The following is a 19870-nucleotide window of genomic DNA, read 5'->3' as shown; positions in this document are numbered from 1 at the left end:
TCTTGCTTATTTGGGAAAGAAGAACTTTTTTTATGAAAGGAAAGAGGGCGGGATAGGCGATGAGACAAGGGTAAATTTTGGGAAAGAAGAAAGGTGCTTAGAATACTGGCCTGGTGGACAGGCTCAAGTTCTGAACATGTTTCATCTCTGATTTTCTTTGAAAGGTTATAAGGCCAGGTCACTGTACCTTTCCTACTTCTGAACTTCCGTGACCTTATCTACCTTTGTGGGTACTTGTGCAGACATGTGTTCTGATGGCAAATATGATCTATGCTTATGCCTTTAGAGTGGGTGCTACATAAATAAAGTGTACTGACAGTTATTACCAAGATTTCGGGGTTTTTACTGTGGAGGAAATTCAGCAGAAGGCCGTGTGAGGGTTTGTGGTCTGCTCATCTGAAGCCAGGATGTCACGAACTGGCCTATCAAGCCAGGCCATCACTGACTGCTTGGGGGATAAGCAGGAATTCAACCATGACTGGTTGAGGCCAAGGAGTTCATACTTAGAGCTTGTCTGTCATTTCCATTCATATCTCTCCCTGAGAACAAAGTGCCAGATCTAACTGGCCCTGCCACCTCCCATGTTTGGTTAGTAAGGAGGAAGTATGGGGGTACAAGGAGGAGGAATATAAATACTTGATGCCTCTACCCATCTTATCTGCTGGCCTGGCCTCTACTCATCCTTCAAGGCCCAATCAAAGCTCCACTTCACCTCCTCCAGGAGGTGTCCCCCACTCCCTGGCCGAGGTGACCTCACTGTCTATGCTGCTCTTTTGTCACATGGCAGTCTGCCAAGTATTGTTCAGTCTCTTGTGACCTGGGTAGGCCAGGGTCACTCATGGCCCAATTTGTGCATCTACCTTGAGAAACTATGGGATAGTCAGGCTACAGGAGAAATTTGAGGCTGTTGCCAAGGTTCCTCAACACCTAAGTTCCAATGTTGCTGGGAGAGAGGATGTGTAGCTCCTAAGGTGGGGAACTCTCAGGGAGCTGGAGGTCTCATCTCTGAGCATTAGAGCTCAGGAGCCATGAAGCCATACTGAGCTCTGGCAAAGCAGTAGCTGGAGGGCTCTGCAGGGCCGCTTCTGGGTGCTGCCCTCTAGAGGGGGGCTGAGAACACCACCAGGATGCCTGTTTGGGGGGGAGGGGGGCACTCAGCAGGGGCTATTGGGAGCTCAGGAAGGGCAGAGCCCTGAGCTTATCCGTGAGTTGTAGAACACACGATTGTTCTGTGCCTGCTTTGTGCCAGGCACTGTGTTCTGTTCTACTGGGATGATCATCCTAGAAGATACAGAAAACCAATATGAGCCTTAGAGTTTCAGTCCCTACTGGTGCTTTGTGCAAGTTTTATCGACTTTGTCCTGTCTCCATCCTAAATGTGTAACTGTGGTTTTGCTACAGTTCTACTATAAATATGAAAGCAGTGTTCCAAACTAAAGAGTTCTGGTATTTGGTAAACAAGTCTGAGTTCCTGTCTATGGTTCCTGCGATTCTCTCGGCTGGATTTATGGCTGCTACAGATCTCTGGACTGCTCTGGGCCCCTCGATACTCCCTGTTCCTATTTTCTTACCACCCATACCACCAAGATTTAAATTTCTAATATTCTTCCACTCTCTAATATTCTCCTGAACATTAATTAGCATCCTCTCCTCATTTAGACTATAGCTCCTTGAGGGCTGGGGCCAAATATTTTACTTTTCCTCTTTGCCACCTTGCTCAGCATAGTACTGGGAATAGCACACAGCAGGCACCGAACACATACTCAGTCAAAAGACAACAGCACTGTTAAAAATTTTTTATTTATCTGGCAGAGGGAGAGAAGGAGAGAGAGAGAAAGCGAGCATGAGCAGGGGAGCGAGAGGGAGAGGGAGAGGGAGAAGCAGGCTTCCCGAGGGGCAGGGACCCTGATGTGGGGCTCAATCCCAGGTCTCTGGGATCATGACCTGAGCTGAAGGCAGACGTTTAACAGAATGAGCCACCCAGGTGCCCCAGACCAAGAGCATCTTAGAGTAAACACAATGTTAGCATTTATCTGGTCTGATTTCGTCCCTTTGATGTACACATGGAGAAACTGAGGCCGAGGGGGCATCATTCACTGACTCGAGCAGCACAACCCCTATTTTCAGGTCTTGGAGATAAGAGCCACTTTATGAGACACTAAGACACACTCTCTGACACAGGCGCTACTAGAATGACCCCCATTTTGCCAATGAGGAAACAGAGGTAGGAAGTGCTTAAGCAACTTAGCCAAGGTGCCTCCACTAGTAAGCAGAGCTGAGACTGGAGTGCAGGCTATCTGGCTCCAGGGCTTACACGGTTACCATCACTCCAGAACCCTCCAGAAGTCCTAGAGCCATTTCCCCCACTTCCTCACCATGGCATTCACCATCCCCTGCCTTGACTGTGACCACCTGCATGCTTGTCTTCCCTTACCCAGCCCCCAACAGACTGGAGCTTGAGAGGGCAGGAACAAAAGTGTCTCCTTCTCCTGTAATCCTCCAGGGTCCCCAGGCCAGTGCCCACCCTACAGAGTGTGTTTATGGGGAAAAAAAAAAAAATCTCCAAGAAAATACAAATAAAGTATGCTAGGCTGGATAAGGCAATCGATTTCTTCCTGCTAGAACGCTGTGCAGAACTTCTCATACTTGTTCTCCCCGTGGAAGGTAAAGGCATCTATTGGAGTGCAAATGCCTTTACCCTGGCTAAATGTTGCACCAGTCTTGCACAACCATGAAGTCATATGGGATGTTCATCCGCCGGGCAGGTGATCCAGCCACTCCTTTCTGCAGCTTATTCATGGTTTTCCTTCCCTTATTCTTTCACTCCGTGCAGAAGATTTCATGCTGGCCCACATCCTTAAGCTACTTGCTACTCCAAGATGTCTTATTTCCCTGAATATTAAGCAGGGAGCTAGGACTAGAGGCTCATGTGAAAGCAGACCCACCACTCCCCAGTGTCTTCCAGGAACATAAGTTGGTCCCTTGCTGGCAGGAGAGTCAGTAGTGATGCTGGATTTGGGTGTTTCCCAAACCCACACAGGAGTGGGAACCAGGCTATTCCTGGGGCCGATAGAGGCCTGGGGGCAACTGTCAATCCCAGCAGGATAGGGTCACTCCCTTTCATAGTGAATGCCATTCTTTTCTCAAATATTCAAAACGGTATCCATGCTATACTCCAAGGATGCCCATTAGGAAGACTAACTGGGCCCCATAATTATAGTTTTATTTGCAGGAAGTAAGCACTACAGCTCAGTGCTATTTTCTCTGTTCAGGATGTAAATGGGGTAGCATGAGGGGTTTTTACTACCCTTGTGTCTATAGCTTTCTATTGCTTCTGTATTTTGTATCCTTGTTTTATTATTATTATTTAAGATTTTATTTATTCATGAGAGACACAGAGAGGCAGAGACATAGGCAGAGGGAGAATCAGGCTCCCTGCAGGGAGCCTGGTGTGGGACTCAATCCCAGGATCCCAGGATCATGACCTGAGCCTAAGGCAGACACTCAACCACTAAGCCACCCAGGTGTCCCATGTATCCTTATTTTTTATTTATTTTTTAAAAAGATTTTATTTATTTATTCATGAGAGACACAGAGGGGGAGAGAGAGAGAGAGAGAGAGAGGCAGAGACACAAGCAGAGGGAGGAGCAGGCTCCATGCAGGGAGCCCAACGTGGGACTCGATCCTGGGTCTCCAAGGATCATTCCTTGAGCTGAAGGCGGTGCTAAACCGCTGAGCCACCTGGGCTGCCCTGTATCCTTGTTTTAAAAGTAAAAAGCCCTTAAGCAAATTCCGCAAACCACCATGGTAATGGCATTTCAAGTTTTTCACCAAATTTCTCATCGGTAACGCAGCTATGGATAAATGTCAATAAAGCCTTCTAGAAGTGAATGTGCACTTCTCAATGGAGTTTTTCCTGTATCCAATGGCAGGAATGAGAAAACAGGCATGAACACATCCTCCTCTACCACCTGCCAACATTCTCCTGCAAACCATGTGAAGGCTCACCAGCTACCATGCAAGTGACCTCCACTGACTCAATTCGTCTCGATTCTCAGATGAACCACCAGGAGGTCACCACCAGAGCGAGTCATCTTCATTGGCTTATTGGTCATTCTTACACTGAGACTATTAGGGATTTTACCACAAAGGCCTACACCCTTGGTATCTCTCCCCGTCTCTGAGCCCCAAGGACACATTCACATTGGCAGAGTTCTTCACGTTCTGTTGTACATGCTCTTCTCCTCCCATCTCCAGTGGATGGGGCAAAATTGCTTTCCCTCCAAAAAGTAATTATGTAAAAAATTTCAAAAGACCTTCATATTCTTATATAACACAATAATGACTTTTAAAATCTTTTTTCATCCAAGACTCCAACCTTGTGCATCCAGAACCACTGCCCACCAGAGAGCAAGGGGTCATCAGGACTAAGGGAGCCTTCTTCTCAGCACTTAAAGCAGGGAGGTGGGGTCTTTCCTGGAGCCAACATGTCCTTAGAGGATTTTTTTTTTTCCTGTACCTGGGAAGTTCAGGTCCACCCAAAAGATAAACTGGATCTGTTTTTTTCCTCTTTCAATGTTAAACGAGCCACATACTATACCTAAATATTCAAGTCTCTGTCAAGTGGGAACTTTCCAAGCCAGTACCATAGCTAATATCTGTACCCACACCAAGCAGGACAGAAGTATGGCTCGTGCAGGCTGTGAGGCTGGCTCCAGCCAAATCCATTTTCAGTGCAGAGTAGGAACATTCACTGGTTTTGAATTTCCCTACCCTTGACATTTAATGAAACAGGCTCCAAATGGAGGACTCTGCCTCTCCTCTTAAGCCTTTTATAAGCTCCATTCAGCTTCTACTTACATAGCTGCTTTTAATACATGACTTTAAAATTTACTGGGGAAAAACCCTGGCATCCAGGAGTTGCCTAAAGATGACCAGTTTTCATTCTAACCAGTCCAGTCTTGCCCACCATGGGACATCATCACAGCCAAATGGGCAGAGATAATCTCATTCCTTCTCTTGTGCTCCCAACATCTACAGGCTATTCCCAAACCAAGATGGCCTGCTTAAAACATATATTCTATTTAGCCAGAGCAGGGGACATCATGAAGGAACCTCTTTTTCTCTCTAGGGGGCTCCATGTTCAAGTTTTAAACCATTAAATGATCTGTCCTTGTTGATCTATTTCATTTGACCTGCATGGCCATGGTCAATGGCTTTCAATGGCCAGTGGAGTCACCACTGTGTATTTGCATGAAACTGACTTCCAAGCCCATAGGTTTCACTGAACACCCATTTAGTATCTTGGAAAGCTTTCTTGTCTCCAGAAATATTGCTGGATGAAGTTTTCTTCTTCCTTTTTCCAGGTAGGCTACAGAAGAAGTCTCATTAAAAAAAGAAAAGAAAAGAAAACCTGGCATGACTACAAAAATGCTTATATAGAAATATGGGCATTGGCAATGTGCAGAGAAATTTGAGCTTTCTTTTTTCTCTATAAAGGAGATCTCCAGGTAGAGATGGTCAAGTACCACAATGTTTTTCCTCTCAAAACAACCCAGAAGGCAAAACTCAAGAAGGCCCTTCGAGGTAGTAAATGTAAATGCTCCCTGTAACTGCTTCCTGGTTTGGCCAGAGACAGTCCTGTACCAGTCTGTTCTCAGGGTTACTTTCCCCACCTTCAACATACATACATCTTTCCTAATGATTCTCTTTTCAACCCTGTACATATGACCTCAGCTCCAATCTTCCCCTCAACCCCATCACGTGTCCAATTCAGATCAGAAACACAAAGTCACCCATCACTTAAAAAGAACATATATACGCAAACACATCCACAAATACGTATGCAGTCTCATGTCAGATATACAAGGTAGATATCCGCCCATTTGCATGTATGCTTATAGACGTTACATTATTTCTTTTTCCCCAATTTAATGAGTTTTTACTCAGTATCTACTACACAAAGCCTTGCTCGATACCACGGGGGGCACTCAAGATGTATAAAATCATAATTCATCCTGCCCTTCCTTTTAGGCTGAGTACAAACAGCCAATGAAACAAGAGATCTCCCTATACACATAATAAATATAGGTTAAATACTTGGCGGTGGTGGTGAGGGCCAGATGTTGTGTGGACTGGCAGAAATGTACAAAAGGTGGTGGTGGGTTAGTTCAGAAGTCAGAATAATCATACCTGACACAATCAGTTTACTTTCATTATTCACAAATATAGCGTAGAACACTCTTGACCCTTGTAAAACTTTGCTTTTATTCCCATTAACTTCCTCTGGAAATCATACAAGCAAGTGTCAGAGGAATAGGCCAGTAGCAATGCCTGATGCAATTCGCAATTTTTAGAGAAAAAGGTGAATTATTCTCCCTGGCCTATCAATGAGATCAATTTTCTACCAATCTCTCATTTCATTAGAACACAAGGGAGACAGGAATCTGCAGATGACTTTGGGATTCAGAGGTGTTCCGTAAATTCAAGGTCTTATCAATGGCTAATTGCATGTATTCCTTCGTCCTTTTGTTAAAAGACCTCATCAAGTATGGACACAATTGCCTCTGGCACCTACTTTACATTTACCAGTTTTACGAAGTGTTTATTGAGCACTATTCTCTAGCTATCACTGAACTTAGTGCCAAATAATGGAATAACTAAATTTTGAGTAAAATATAGCAGAGATGAATTAAATTATGGCAGTTTTTAAAAACCTCCTTATTAATGTCATCTAAATTGTAAACGTTTTAAGGGTACAGGCCCCTAGCCAACAATCTTGCCTTTGTGAAGGTGCTGGATAAAGATTTTTGTTGGTGACCCATAAGGTCCCAGCACAGTTTGGGATGGCTTTGCTTCTCACAGCACCAAACCCACCAACTACTTCCCTCCTAAGCAGTGGAGGCTGCAGCTCAGGCTAGGCCTCTTTACAGATGTTAACAGATTGCTCTCGGTAATGTCTCTATTTTAGGGAGGCTGACTTCAACGGTACAGGTGTAACTAATTACATCTCCGTGTGGAGGATTCCAAAGCCTGTGTGCTCAGAGGTGCTGTGCTTGATTAACACTGCCTGTCCTGGGGGTGGACTCCATGAGGGATGCTCAAGGGCCATGCACCTTCCGCTCCTGACACAGTGCAAATAACAGAGGCTTTTGGAGTGAGGGGCTTTGGCACTCTGTATGACGCAGGGCAAGTCATTTCACCTCTCTAAAACTCAACTCCTCACCTATAAATGGAAATAATATCTATTTCACAGGGTTGGTATAAAGTAGTGGTTCTCAAAGTGTGGTCCCTAGACCAGCTGCAGCAGCATCACCTGGGAACTTGTCAGACAAATTCTTGGGCCCCACCCCGGACCTCCTGAATAAGAAACTCTGGGGATGAGGCCCAGGATTGTGAATTCTGGTTCTGATGCATGCTGAAGTTTGGAAGCTCTGTTGTAGAGAGTCATATGTTAGGTTATAAGTCCTATAGTACTTATTTTAGGGACAAAAGTCATGTTTTTCATTTGCTACAAAGTGACCAGCAAAAGCCAGGCTTACCCCAGGAGCTCAATTCCCACTTCTTTTCCTTTCCTGTCAAAACACAAGCTGCCAACGCAAGAACTTAGGGGGCAGGTAAGAGGAGGGGTGTGTATACTGTTCCAGGTAGAGAAATTAGATAGCGGGGTGGTTCAAAGACCTTAACAACCCCCTGGCAAGCTGTCTGGGGGATTTCCTCCCCACAGAGAGGAAAAAAGATGGTCTCAGGCTTCTGTAGCCAGTGCCAACAGTGCTTATTCTCAGGGAAGAGAGACATCTATGCCTACACATCCTGCTAAAGCAGGAAGGATTACAGAGCATAGGTCCATCCCACAGAGGGCTTGCCTTTGTTAAATCTCATCCAAAGAACTGCTGTAATTTCAGCCCCAAAGTTCTCCAGTTTAACACAGTTTCACTTACTCTATGGTACGAACTTTGAGAACAGGTGGTCTACTGATGTGTCAGCGCCTCCCTCTCTTTCACCTCTTACGCCAAGTATCACTGCACCAGGCAGTCTCATTTGCCTCACAGGTATAAACCATGGTGCGATTTCCACTCCCACGCGTGCCATTGTATATGGGGCAATATACTCATTAAGACAAATAAACTGCTAATTGTTAGGGACATGCAAATTAGAACCACAATGAAATACTGCTTCACATCCACTAGGATGGCTTTTAAAATCAAAAACAAGGGCACTTGAGTGGCCCAGTCAGTTAAGCGTCTGCCTTTGGCTCATGTCATGACCTGGGGGTCCTGGGATCAAGTCCCACATCAGGCTCCCTGCTGAGTGGGAAATCTGCTTCTCCCTCTGCCTGCTGCTCTCCTCTTGTCAAATAAATAAAATCTTTAAAAAAATAAAACCAAAACAGGAAACAACAAGTGTTGGTGAGGATGTGGAGAAATTGGAAGCTTGGAACCCTCACGCACTGTTGGTGGGAATGTACAATGATGCAGAGGCTGTGGAAAAAACACTCGGGGGTTCCTCAAAAATTTAAATACAGGGGGTGCCTGGGTGGCTCAACTAGTTGAGTGTCCAACTCTTGATCTCAGCTCAGGTCTTGATCTCAGGGTGGTGAGTTCAAGTCCTGCATTGGGAAATTTAAACACAGAATTACCGTATGATCCAGTAAATCCACTCTTGGGTTTATACCCCAAAGAACTGAAAAAGCAAGGACTCAAAGAGATGTTTGTACACGCATGCTCTTAGCATTATTCATGATAGCCAAAGGTGGAAACAACCCAAATGCCCATTTGGGCAAGAATAAGCAGAATGCAGTATATATAACAACAGAATATTATTCAGCCTTTAAAAGGAATGAAATTCTGGGATCCCTGGGTGGCTCAGCGGTTTGGCACCTGCCTTTGGCCCAGGGCTTGATCCTGGAGACCAGGGATCGAGTCCCACATCGGGCTCCCTGCATGAAGCCTGCTTCTGTCTCTGTCTCTCTCTGTGTCTCTCATGAATGAATGAATGAATAAATAAATAAATAAATAAATAAATAAATAAATAAATCTTTAAAAAAAAAAAAAAAGAGGAATGAAATTCTGACTCATGCTACAACATGAATGAACCTTGACCACCTTATGCTCGGTGAAATAAGCCAGCCACGAAAGGACAAACATTGTATGATTCCACTTACACCAATGCCTTGAATAGTCACATTCACAGAGAAGGTAGAACAGTGGTTACTGGGGGCCGGGAGGAGGGAGGAATGGGAAGTCATTGTTTCCTGGACTTTTCAATTTGGGCAGATGGAAAAGTTCTTGAGAGGGATGCTGGTGATGGCTGCACAACAGTGTGGATGTACTTCATACCAATGAACTGTACACTTAAAAATGGTTTAAATGATAAATTCGATGTTGTATATATTTTTTTACCATGATAAAAACAGGAGTCATTAACCACCTTCACCCCACCACCATGACCAAAGGAAAAAGGCACCACCATCTCAACTTTCTATACTAGTCCTTAGGTCTCAAAGCAAATGTCTTGAATAAAAAGGACTCCAAAACATCTCCATATTTGAAATCTAAAATGATAATGACAGCTACAACTTTTCAAGACAAACAGTCGTCCCAATGTGCTTCAGCTTGCCAAGCTGTAAGCATGTCTGATGTGAAAAAGAGACACTCGGCTGAAAATGGAGATTTGGCTGTGGCTCTCCAGCGTGTTCCACTCGGTGGCTTCAAAATCCCCATCCTTCTTCCCGTTAATGAAGGTTTGCTTCGACCTTTCCATTAGCCCACAAACTACTATTAAAAAAGCCATTTATCAGATTAACACTGAGTACTGCAAAAGTCATCTGCAAGCAGCGTGCACTTTTCCACGTAGGGGTTGCCATGCCAACAGCTGCTCCACGTTCATTGTACAGAAGTATCAATCTCCACAAAGTCCTGCTTCATAGTTCTGAGGACCGATTCAGTCTTGTTGTCCCTCCCCATTTCTCAAATGTGCACACACGGTAAAGACCCCACCAAAATCAGGTAATGACCAAGAAAGGGAGTAATGACTAAATTAACTTGCTGCATGTCAAAGTTACTTGCTAAATGTAAACATACTACATAACTTGTTAAATGTCTACATATGCTGTAAAGCAGGCAACATATTATTTCTTCCCACTCTTACCCCCATCCTAATTCCTCAGGAGTACACACAGGGAATTTGATGTAGTAATAGTCTCACCAGCAATTCTAGAAAAAGGAGTCCAGGATGAATAAATTGAAGGAGACATTATAATTACGCAAATTTGTTGTAATAGATTATTTGCCCAGAGAGCAGACAACTATAAACAAAATGGGGTAAGATACTTGGATTCTGTTGGTGCTAGTTTAGATTGCATGTTTTTTTTTTAAACAATGCCTGAGAAGTTTTAAATAAATGTGTTTAAATTGACTAGCATTATTGTGCTTTAGAAGGTTTAGATTTAGAAGGGAAGTCTGAAACAGAAAGCTCAAGGAAACAAATTTGTCTTGACTCAAGAGTAAACCTAACAAGCAATTTCCAACCACAAGCAATGAACCAAAACTCCTACTGAATCAAAGAAATATCCAATCCAGTTTAAAAAATGATTCAAAGAAAACAAGCAAATCCTGTAGACACCTGGCCCCCAAATGAACAAGAGTCATCTTTACACTGAAGTGAGCTAAAATATACACCACACTTCCAACCATGGCGGTTGGAAAATAGCGGAAAACAGCGGAAGAAAAATAGCTCATCGCGACCCTTGAAAATATACAGCTTTCAGGGTTGGGAAAGAAACATTGTATTGATACCATTTATTTTAGCTGATTTTTAAAAATCTTGTAACTGTAACAAATCTGAATGATACTGTATACACATTAACGTTTTTGATGTCACAAATACCTTTTCATGTAAAGAAGAAAGGGTGCCTTTTGCAAGATATAGACTGGGTCACAAAATTTCAGAAGGGCAATAACCAATTAAAATTTCAAATGGAACTTATTTGAAATCTTGTGCACAGGAGCACCACTGAAGAAAAACTTGTTCTCCTTGCTCAAAGCAGATATATGGGCCACACGGGGGGGTCATCTTATCCAAAGTGAGACCTAGCCCAGCCCTAACAGCCCTATGGTCCCAGTCTCATCTGTGCAACCATGTGAATTATCCTAAGCCTAGAGAAAAGCCTACGTGGGTAAAAAACAAAAACAAAACAAAACAAAACAAAAAAACAACCTTTTAATTTGTAGCTATTTCTGGGATAGCAGAGCTAACACATTGGTCAGGAATATGGAAGAGATGCTGCTTTTCAGGTTTGAGGATAATCTTCGGGCTGGTTATAGCTTGTTTTCTGAGCCTAGACACTTCAACGAAGAGGGGCTGCATTATGATATAACCGTAAGTGAAACTTAATATAGCTACTTAGTAAATCGATCTATCATGATAGCTACCGAGAGAATTCTGGTACACTGCTGCAGAGAAAATGCATTTTTCTCAAGATATAATACGATGGGGATCCCTGGGTGGTGCAGCAGTTTGGTGCCTGCCTTTGGCCCAGGGTGCGATCCTGGAGACCCGGGATCAAATCCCACGTCGGGCTCCCAGTGCATGGAGCCTGCTTCTCCCTCTGCCTGTGTCTCTGCCTCTCTCTCTCTCTCTCTCTCTCTCTCTCTCTGTGACTATCATAAATAAATAAATTAAAAAAAAAAAGATATAATACGATGGCATTCTGGGTTACGCATCCATATTTATGACACTGAAGTGTGTCCATGAAGATGTTCACGGTGGTTACCCCTGGGTGGTAAAATTTTGCTGAGTTTTCATCTTGATGCCCTCCTGTACTGTGACTTTTTACAGGATAACTTACATGTATACTTTTCATAATAAAAAAAAAAGCCCCACGTAACTAGTTTAAAAATAATTTTACAGGAGAGACATGTGTGGGGATTGGTGTGTGTGTGTGTGTGTGTGAGTACACACCTGCACGGTCCCCTCACCACCCTTATGCTAAAATCCTCCTCCACTCTAAAAAAAAAAAAAATAAATAAAATCCTCCACCAACCAGCATGGGGGGCACCGTCCCTCCTGCCCACAGGGCCCAGAGCACCCCCGGGTGACGTTTAGGCCTCCCGGGCCTCCCTCCACATCCTGCTCTCGGGCCAGCAGCGTCAGTCAGGGAGCTGCCCCCGCGCTGGGGGCAGCCATTCAAGAAGCAAGGAAATATTATGCAAGAGCACAGGAAGTCAGAGGAGACAGGATTCTGGGCAGGCCTGCGAGGAGGCCGTGTGAACCCCAGTGAGCAGGCGGACTGCTCAGCGGGGCTGAGGCCGGCAGAAAGCCTTCCAGGGCGGCCAGGCCGAGCCGTCCACCTCAGGTCTCCGGCCAGTGGGCGGCCTTCCAGAACTTGCTGTACCTGATTCAAGGCAGATAAACCCAGGGCCCGATATTTCTGACTCTTTTGGCCCAAGTTCAAGGAGACTCCCCAGCACTCCCGCACCGTGACTCTCCTCGGGCCCCAGCGCAGCCTGCCTGGGCAGTGACGTCCCGCTCCCCACCCGGCCTGCTCGGTCTGCGTGAGCCTGAGCTCCCTAGCTACGCTCATGTGCACACCCGGCACACGCACAGAAATACCCATTCCTGCGTGTAGGAGTCGCGGCAGTGATGACCCCCCCCACACACACTTCTTGTAGCAATTTCTATTTTCCCAGCCCAATCCGACGGGCAGGCAGAGATCACAGCAGCCATCTAACAGGGCAACAGAGGCCCAAGGGGGTCCGTGACCCATGCAGCGTGGCTGTGGTCCCGGGGAGTCAGGCCCCTTCGTTAAGGGGGACCTCACTCACCCCAGCTGCAGGCCTCCTTCTCCTCTGGCATCGGGAGAGGAGCCACTGCCCCTCCTGGCAACGCAGCTGCTCCCTTCGTAGAAACCACTGGGCAGTGCACACTTTGTCACAACCCAATCCCCCTCCTTCTAAACCACTGAGCCCCCCAGGGATCCCCTTCCTTCTAAAGGGTTGTCCTGCTGCTACCTTCTAAACTGCTGAGCCACCCAGGGATCCCCAATCCCCCTCCTTCTAAAGGGTGGTCCTGCTGCTACTGTGGAGTAGATCCAGCCCTCCCCTCTGGCATCACTCCATGTACAATGGTGACTGCCATGTCTCTGCCCCTGCCCACTTTAACAGCACCTCCTGTTGGAGTGCGGTGGGCCAGGGTGGGGGTGGGGTGGGTGGGGCTGGTTCAGGGAAATTGGAGAGGCTTCCTCCAGGCTCTCACTGATCACCTTTAATTGCCTATCTTCCCCTTCCCTGAGAAGTCCTAGAAACCAGGTTCCACTTGGGCTTCACTTCAAATGGAAGTAGAAAGGGAGATTTGGATCTGGTTCCATTATAAAGATGGAGAAACTGAGGCTCAGAGGACACCGAGCCAGTTTGCACTTCTCTTTCCTCTCCACTAGACCACAGAAATTCCACTAGGTACCCAAATAGGCTATTGCCCAAGTAGGAAAGGACTGGATGTGAGTGGTGGGAGAGATGAGACCAGACAGAAATGGGGCTGTGGTCCTACACCTCCCACCCCGCTTTGCCCGTCAGGAGCAAAGGCAAACACGGTGGTGTTCCAGCATGCAGAGCCATCCACATAGGGAGGGACACCCACCCAGTCACTGCCTCCGGCCTGACAATTGCTAATTGTGGTAAAGACCAACAGTGGTGTTCTCCAGGGACTCTGTTGTGTATTTCCAGACGCCACCAACACACAATGGCCCCTACTCCTCTGGTGTAAACATTACCAAATAGGACAAACAATAATATCACCACAGAGCAAAAATCAGGTGCCCAGAGAGACAGTAAAAAGAAGCTGGTGGGGCTGGGACTTTGTTAATATGAGCCCTACCAATTTCTGGCTTTGTGGTCACATTTTTATGTCACAACTGTTTCATCAATATGACGAGAATGACAACTACTTTAGTCTACATCATGAGCTTTGGAAAAAAAAATTAAGCATCAAACAAATGTAAGAAACAAAAGTGTAGAGTTGAGGACAAAGACCCAGTGATCCTAGATTAATTATTTCACTTAGCAGTTATTTAAGGAGCATCTAATATGGGCCTGGTACTCCTCAAACACTACGGTTCCAGCAGTGAGCAAGTCAGCACAGTCCCTGCCTCTAGAATCTTAAAATTAGAGGTGGGGGGTGGGGGTGGGTGGGGGGGCAACAGATAATAAGCAGAGAAATAACAGCATGTGGGAAGTATTGTTTTAAAAAAATGGGAAAGGGGCAACTGGGTGGCTCAGGGGTCAAGTGTCTGCCTTTGCCTCAGGTCGTGATGCTGATCGAGTCAGGCATTGGGGCCCCCACAGGGAGCCTGCTTCTCCCTCTGCCTAGTCTCTGCCTCTCTCTGTGTCCCTCTCATGAATAAATAAAATCTTTTTTTTAAAAAATGGGAGAACAGGGATGGAGAAATGGAAGTGAACTGAGGGAGGTCAGGAAAGGCTCTCCAAGGAGGTAATACTTAGGCAGATTTGAGGCCAGGTATTGTGGTCACAGTGTGGCAGAGCCAGGGTCTTCACACCTAAAGCCGCTTCCCGCTTCCAGGAACACCAGGAGACCCAGGGATCATCAAGGCACTGGTATGCCCCCCATTTCTGGATCTTCCAATAAGTTGCCTGACCTTTATTTTAAAGACCTTGGGCCAGGCACTCTGCCCCTTTGAGGGTCCACAATTGGGTCTTACTCATAAGATGTAAAGCAGCAGGTGGGATCTGAGAAGATGTGGTGTGGATATGGCCCTTTAGGTCAGGAGATCTGAGGGTGCTAAGTCAAAGGGAAATTCCCACTTCGACCAAGATGGTAGATGGCACGGACCCTCTATCTCCACAGGGGAGGGGAGAGCAGGCCAGGCATGGAAAGGGACACGTCCCAAGTCAGACCACTTTTCAGGAGTCCTGGAAGTTTCCTTGGTCTCTTCATGTTATCAGATTTACTCATGTCCCAGAGTATGAGAAGAATAAAACTCATACCCTGAAATCACTATGGCTAAGAGCCCATAATCCTGAAAAGTGTCTCCTTTCAGATTTCTCCTGAGACTTCCTTCTGAGTACAATCAAATCACTCCAACAGGTAACGATGTGCCAAATGACTATACTGCTGTGCTTGTTAATAGCGATGCCTCAACGGACCTCACTTTATACTTTCAGAGGTCTTTGTAGTGAGATAAGGGTTGTAAAAATGATTTTTCAAGTGTGATATGCTTTTTAAATGCAAGGTTTCATTGAAACTCCAGCTCATTTCAACCTCAGGACAGCACTCTTAGAAAGCAGTTAGTGTGTCTAATCCCCACTTAGGAATGTGAAGCACGCAGAGAGGTTAAATTACCTGTTTTAGATCACACAAGTCAGAAAGGGATCTAGAACAGTCTTTCAGACTTCTAGAGATTTCTGAGAGCTCCTCTGACCTTCATGTGGACGCAAGCTTTGCCAGGGATACAAAACAAGTGAAGGTGGCCCTGAAGCATTTACAATCTGTTAGGCAAAATGAAGGCTAAGAAATATGGAACTCTTGCGGTCATCCCTTGGCACTAATTTTGGAGGCAAAGAAATTCAAGTGGGTGAAAGTTTTTCCCTTTCCAAAATAAACATGTGCCCTGCTGTGGCCCAGAAGATCTAACTGAAGGAGAATTATAGCTGTGATCATTACCCCAGTAATATCTGAATCCATATAAGGAGCTACAGGTGGCCCAGCATCACAAGACTTATGTTAATCTGAATATGGAAGACAGTTTCAAATGTGCTCAAATGAAAGCTTAGGGAAGAAGGGATCAATGTCACAGTCAGCTCGACTCCTTTCTGCCTGCCTTCACAGGTCACCGGGATTTCCCAGGGCCCAAAGCGAGCCAGAGGCTTTGATGACCACACTGCCATCAAATGTGCCTGGGTCCCCTCTCCTCATTGACCTAAGTGGGGAGAACAGTTTGCTAGGAGTTCAGCAGAGGTGACATTGAAACTTTTCAAAAGGAATTTTGACTTTGGAAAGGTAGAGTAAAAAGGGAAAAAACACAAAGGAATTGACACAGTATATTCACAGGTTCCAGACCCCAATGATGCGGTCACAGATTAGCTTAGTTAGGGCACCTGCCCCTTCCTTCCTAAGGCCTACTACCTGGAGCTGTGGTTAGGCAGATGCCAAACTCAAATGTCTAGTTCTGGCCAGATTCGAGTAAATATCACTTTCTGGCCAACGGGGTTTCTTAGGATGGTCCCAAGGCAGCTCCCTGGGGATTGCCCAAGGCCTAGACAGCCCTATGTCTGGGCTGCACTGACTGGACTCTGCAGCTGTCACCTGTAGTTCCAGATGAAAAAGGCTCCTTCCACCTGCCTCCAGAGCCCCTTCCCTGGGTTCAGGCCCAATGTTAGCAGCCCACACAGGGTAGGTATTTTATGTGATGCCTGAGCACACCACTGAAGAGAGCTATCACGCAAGCGCAGGGAAGCAGTTTCCCAGTTCATCAACCAGTTACTGATCACTGAGGGGACAGAAAAGGAGTAAGAGATGGAGATGTGCAGTTGTCACAATGAGCTTAAATCCCAAGCCTGGTGCATTCAGGAGCTACAGCCTCCCTCAAAGTACCATTGGACAGCATGCACTGAAGGGACTCTGCTGGTCCCCGGTGTAGGATCCTCTCCAGTGACTTGGGATCTCTGGCCAAGGTCCTGCTCACAAGTGTCCAACCATGACCTTGAGCACTCCTGGATACCTCTGGCAGAGAGGTTATACCTGCTGGGGGACGGGAAAGGCTCCAGCTGCCCTACCCAAGTGACTCCACAAAGACAACTTCTCTTCTTTCTCTTCTGGCAGCATCGGACCAAGAATATCAGAACTCAGGCTTTAGGGAATGCTGAATCCACATCACAGGAAAGGAGAGCATCAAGGAACAGCTCAGCTGCAGAGCCCTGCATAAGGAATGCTATGAACAGTTATTTGGTAGCGACTAAGTGGACTTGGATTTTGCTGTCTCTCCTCCTGTAAATTGTAGTGTGTTGAAGGGACTTCCCTAGAGTTCTATGGTAACCAAACTCAAAGCCTTAGAATCTGGAATGAGAAAGAGTAGGAAGGGATAGAATGACAGGTTTATCAAATTATTAAGGGGACAGAGACTTTACCATCAAAATGAAAATGCAGGATAGGGTCCTTGCATCCCTTCTCAGAGCCTGAAGGAAGCTATTTTAGAATACAGGAAGCTGTCCCCCCTCCAGCTCTCATTTTGTACACTGGGAGGCATTTATTGCCCTGAAGCATGAAACAGTCCAAATAAATAAATATATATTCCAGAGTGTTTGGGGCACACTGGCAAATGACTGATTTCCTAAACAAAGGTGAGGGGCAGATTTTCAGTCTCTGAGGTCATTCTTATGGAGAACAATCAGAGCCTCCACCAGCTACTCCGCAGTGTTCACACGAGAGAGTCAGGCACCTGGGTGGCAAATGACAGAGGTGCCCCAAGCAGCTTTCCTATGTCTCCCTCATTCTAAAGAAAGGCGGGCACTGCTTCCGTGGCCCCAAGGCAACCCAAGGATTCCATCATAATGTGACTCAGGAAGGACTATTGTACTTCCCCCATACCAGCCCAGGCCTGGTCCTCACCTCCTGTCCGTTTTAACAGTGCTCTGGAGCCAGCTCACCAGTCCTGGCATGTACAATCTGTTTATTCCTGCCTCTTCATCTGACTTAAGCTGTCCACCCCAACTGGAATGCACCATACCCATATCCCTATTTAAGTTCTACTCAATGTTCAAGACTTAGATCTTAATGCCCTTCGGTTAAATAGCCCTCTAATCTAGGCTAACTTCCTCCCTTTCTCACTATTCGCAACACACAAGACCTCTTTACCCTTATCCACACTCACTTACATATACCAATATTCTAATATTTCAACTACCCAACAAGATAGTAATGTCTTAAAGAGGAGCCTAGGGTCTCCATCAACATAAACCATCTTGCAACGTTTGAAACAAACAATTTTAGGGATTTGTTTAACTCAAAACTAGATTATAATCCCTGAGGGCAGCGTCCATCTAATGGTTCTTTGTACCCTCACTGAATGGCATGACACCTGAATGTGGCAGGTAATCTATAAATGTTTGTACACGGACTTCACCACATGAGTGCTGGGTGATCAAGGAGAATGTGTAAGTTGATCTGAGCATAAGTTTCTGTCTGTGCCACTAATCCCCTGTACTAAGCACCCCAAATTCTGGACATAGAATTATTGAGCTTAGAAAGAATGACCAGGCAACCAAAGGTGGGCTATGTGCTGGGTGCTATGGGAAGAAAGAACAGAAAAAAATGGCTGTCCCTTGTTCCCCATGGCCCTCTACCCCAAGCACCATCCCAAAGACTAGGGACCCAGACCCTCCTAAATCCCTTTAGCTGGGAAGGGAAGAGAAGGGAAAGGGACCTGCCTCCTCCAAAGGCATCTGGGAGGGCCCTGCCCCCATGGGCTTCACCCTTTCCAGTGGACTCTTTTGTTAAACATTTGTTAAACTCAAATCTGAATAAAACAAAACTGTAAGTTTAATATGAAAAAAAAGAAGAAGAAAAAAGGAGAAAAGATGACTGGTCCCTGCTCATGGAGGGCTTACCACCTAAATGTTTTCAGGGACAGGGATACACACACACACACACACACACACACACACACACACACTCAAAAGCAAGTTATAAAAGCATCATACAAATAATACAGACTGAAGATGACATAAATATAGGGGTTATCAATGTGCTGCTCATCAAGGAAGGCTCCCCAGGAAAGAGGATTTCTGAACTGAGAGCTGTGTACTCTCCTGCACCCAGTTTGCCTTCTGGCCTTTTACACTTTGAGACTAAACTGGAGTGCTTTGTTGTTTGGCTGGCACTTGCCTTGGTGTATTGGGCATTCCGGAAGTGAAGCATTAACATAACACTAACCTTATGTTTGCATTTTATGTAAAATCATGAATCCACAAGACCTGCCTGTGGTTCTCCCAAGTTTTTTTTTTTTCCTTTTTCTTTCTTTTTAAAGGCTCAAATCTACATGAATGAAAGAAAGCAGAACCCAAGAGAAAGCAAAAAGGCAATTCTAGGATTTTTAAAAATGAGGTAGGATTTTAGGGACTCAAAATATGGAAAGTATTATAGAGCACAGCAGAAAATTAGACATCCTGGCCCTTAGGCAACATGCAATCTAGTTAGGAAAGACAAGAACACGTAGAATGTCATTAGATAACAAGGAAACAGAATCAAGCAGGCTCTTTGGCAAACCTAAGGAAGAGCTACAAAGGGGTGAAGGGGAGGTGCAGGCTTGGGAAGGCTTTGCTGGGGTTGCCCTAGGAAAGGGGGGATATTTGAGGAGATGAAGAAGGGAGAGAGAGCATTCAAGATGGAAGGGGAAGGTGGAGGGAATCCAGGTGGGAAGGAATCTTGTGACCTGGGGATAAACAAGCCAAACAAGCCATTAGGGCAGAGGGAGGAGTCTACATCGAAGGAGCTCAGAAGGCTTGGGACACCTAGGTGGCTCAGTGGTTGAGCATCTGTCTTTGGCTCAGGTCATGATCCCAGGGTCCTGGGATCAAGTCTCACATGAAGCTCCCTGCTGCTCCCTCTACCTGTCTCTGTCCTCTGTCTCTCTGTCTGTGTCTCATGAATAAATAAATTAAATCTTTAAAAAAAAAAAAAAAAGGCTTGCCAGGTTATGGTGGATGAGGGGAGAGAGCTGGGATAGGATCCCCTACTGTCAGTGAGGGGAACTTCCAATGCCATGTAGGATGCCCTTGGGAAGGAAACTGGACCAAGGATCCATGTCTTCATCAGTCTCTGAGCAAAGCTAATCCTTAGAGATCTTTAGGAGAAACACTCA

At 45.7% G+C, this 19870-nt stretch overlaps 1 protein-coding gene across 2 annotated transcripts in view; it reads right to left on the bottom strand.

Annotated features, from left to right (window-relative positions):
- Positions 1–19870, bottom strand: part of EPAS1 (endothelial PAS domain protein 1) — an 85367-nt gene that overhangs the window by 54748 nt on the left and 10749 nt on the right. The gene's annotated exons all lie outside the window — the stretch shown is intronic.

Source organism: Canis aureus, chromosome 11 (assembly GCF_053574225.1).
Source record: "Canis aureus isolate CA01 chromosome 11, VMU_Caureus_v.1.0, whole genome shotgun sequence".
NCBI classification, from domain to species: domain Eukaryota; kingdom Metazoa; phylum Chordata; class Mammalia; order Carnivora; family Canidae; genus Canis; species Canis aureus.
This window is presented reverse-complemented; position numbering and strand designations above follow the sequence as displayed.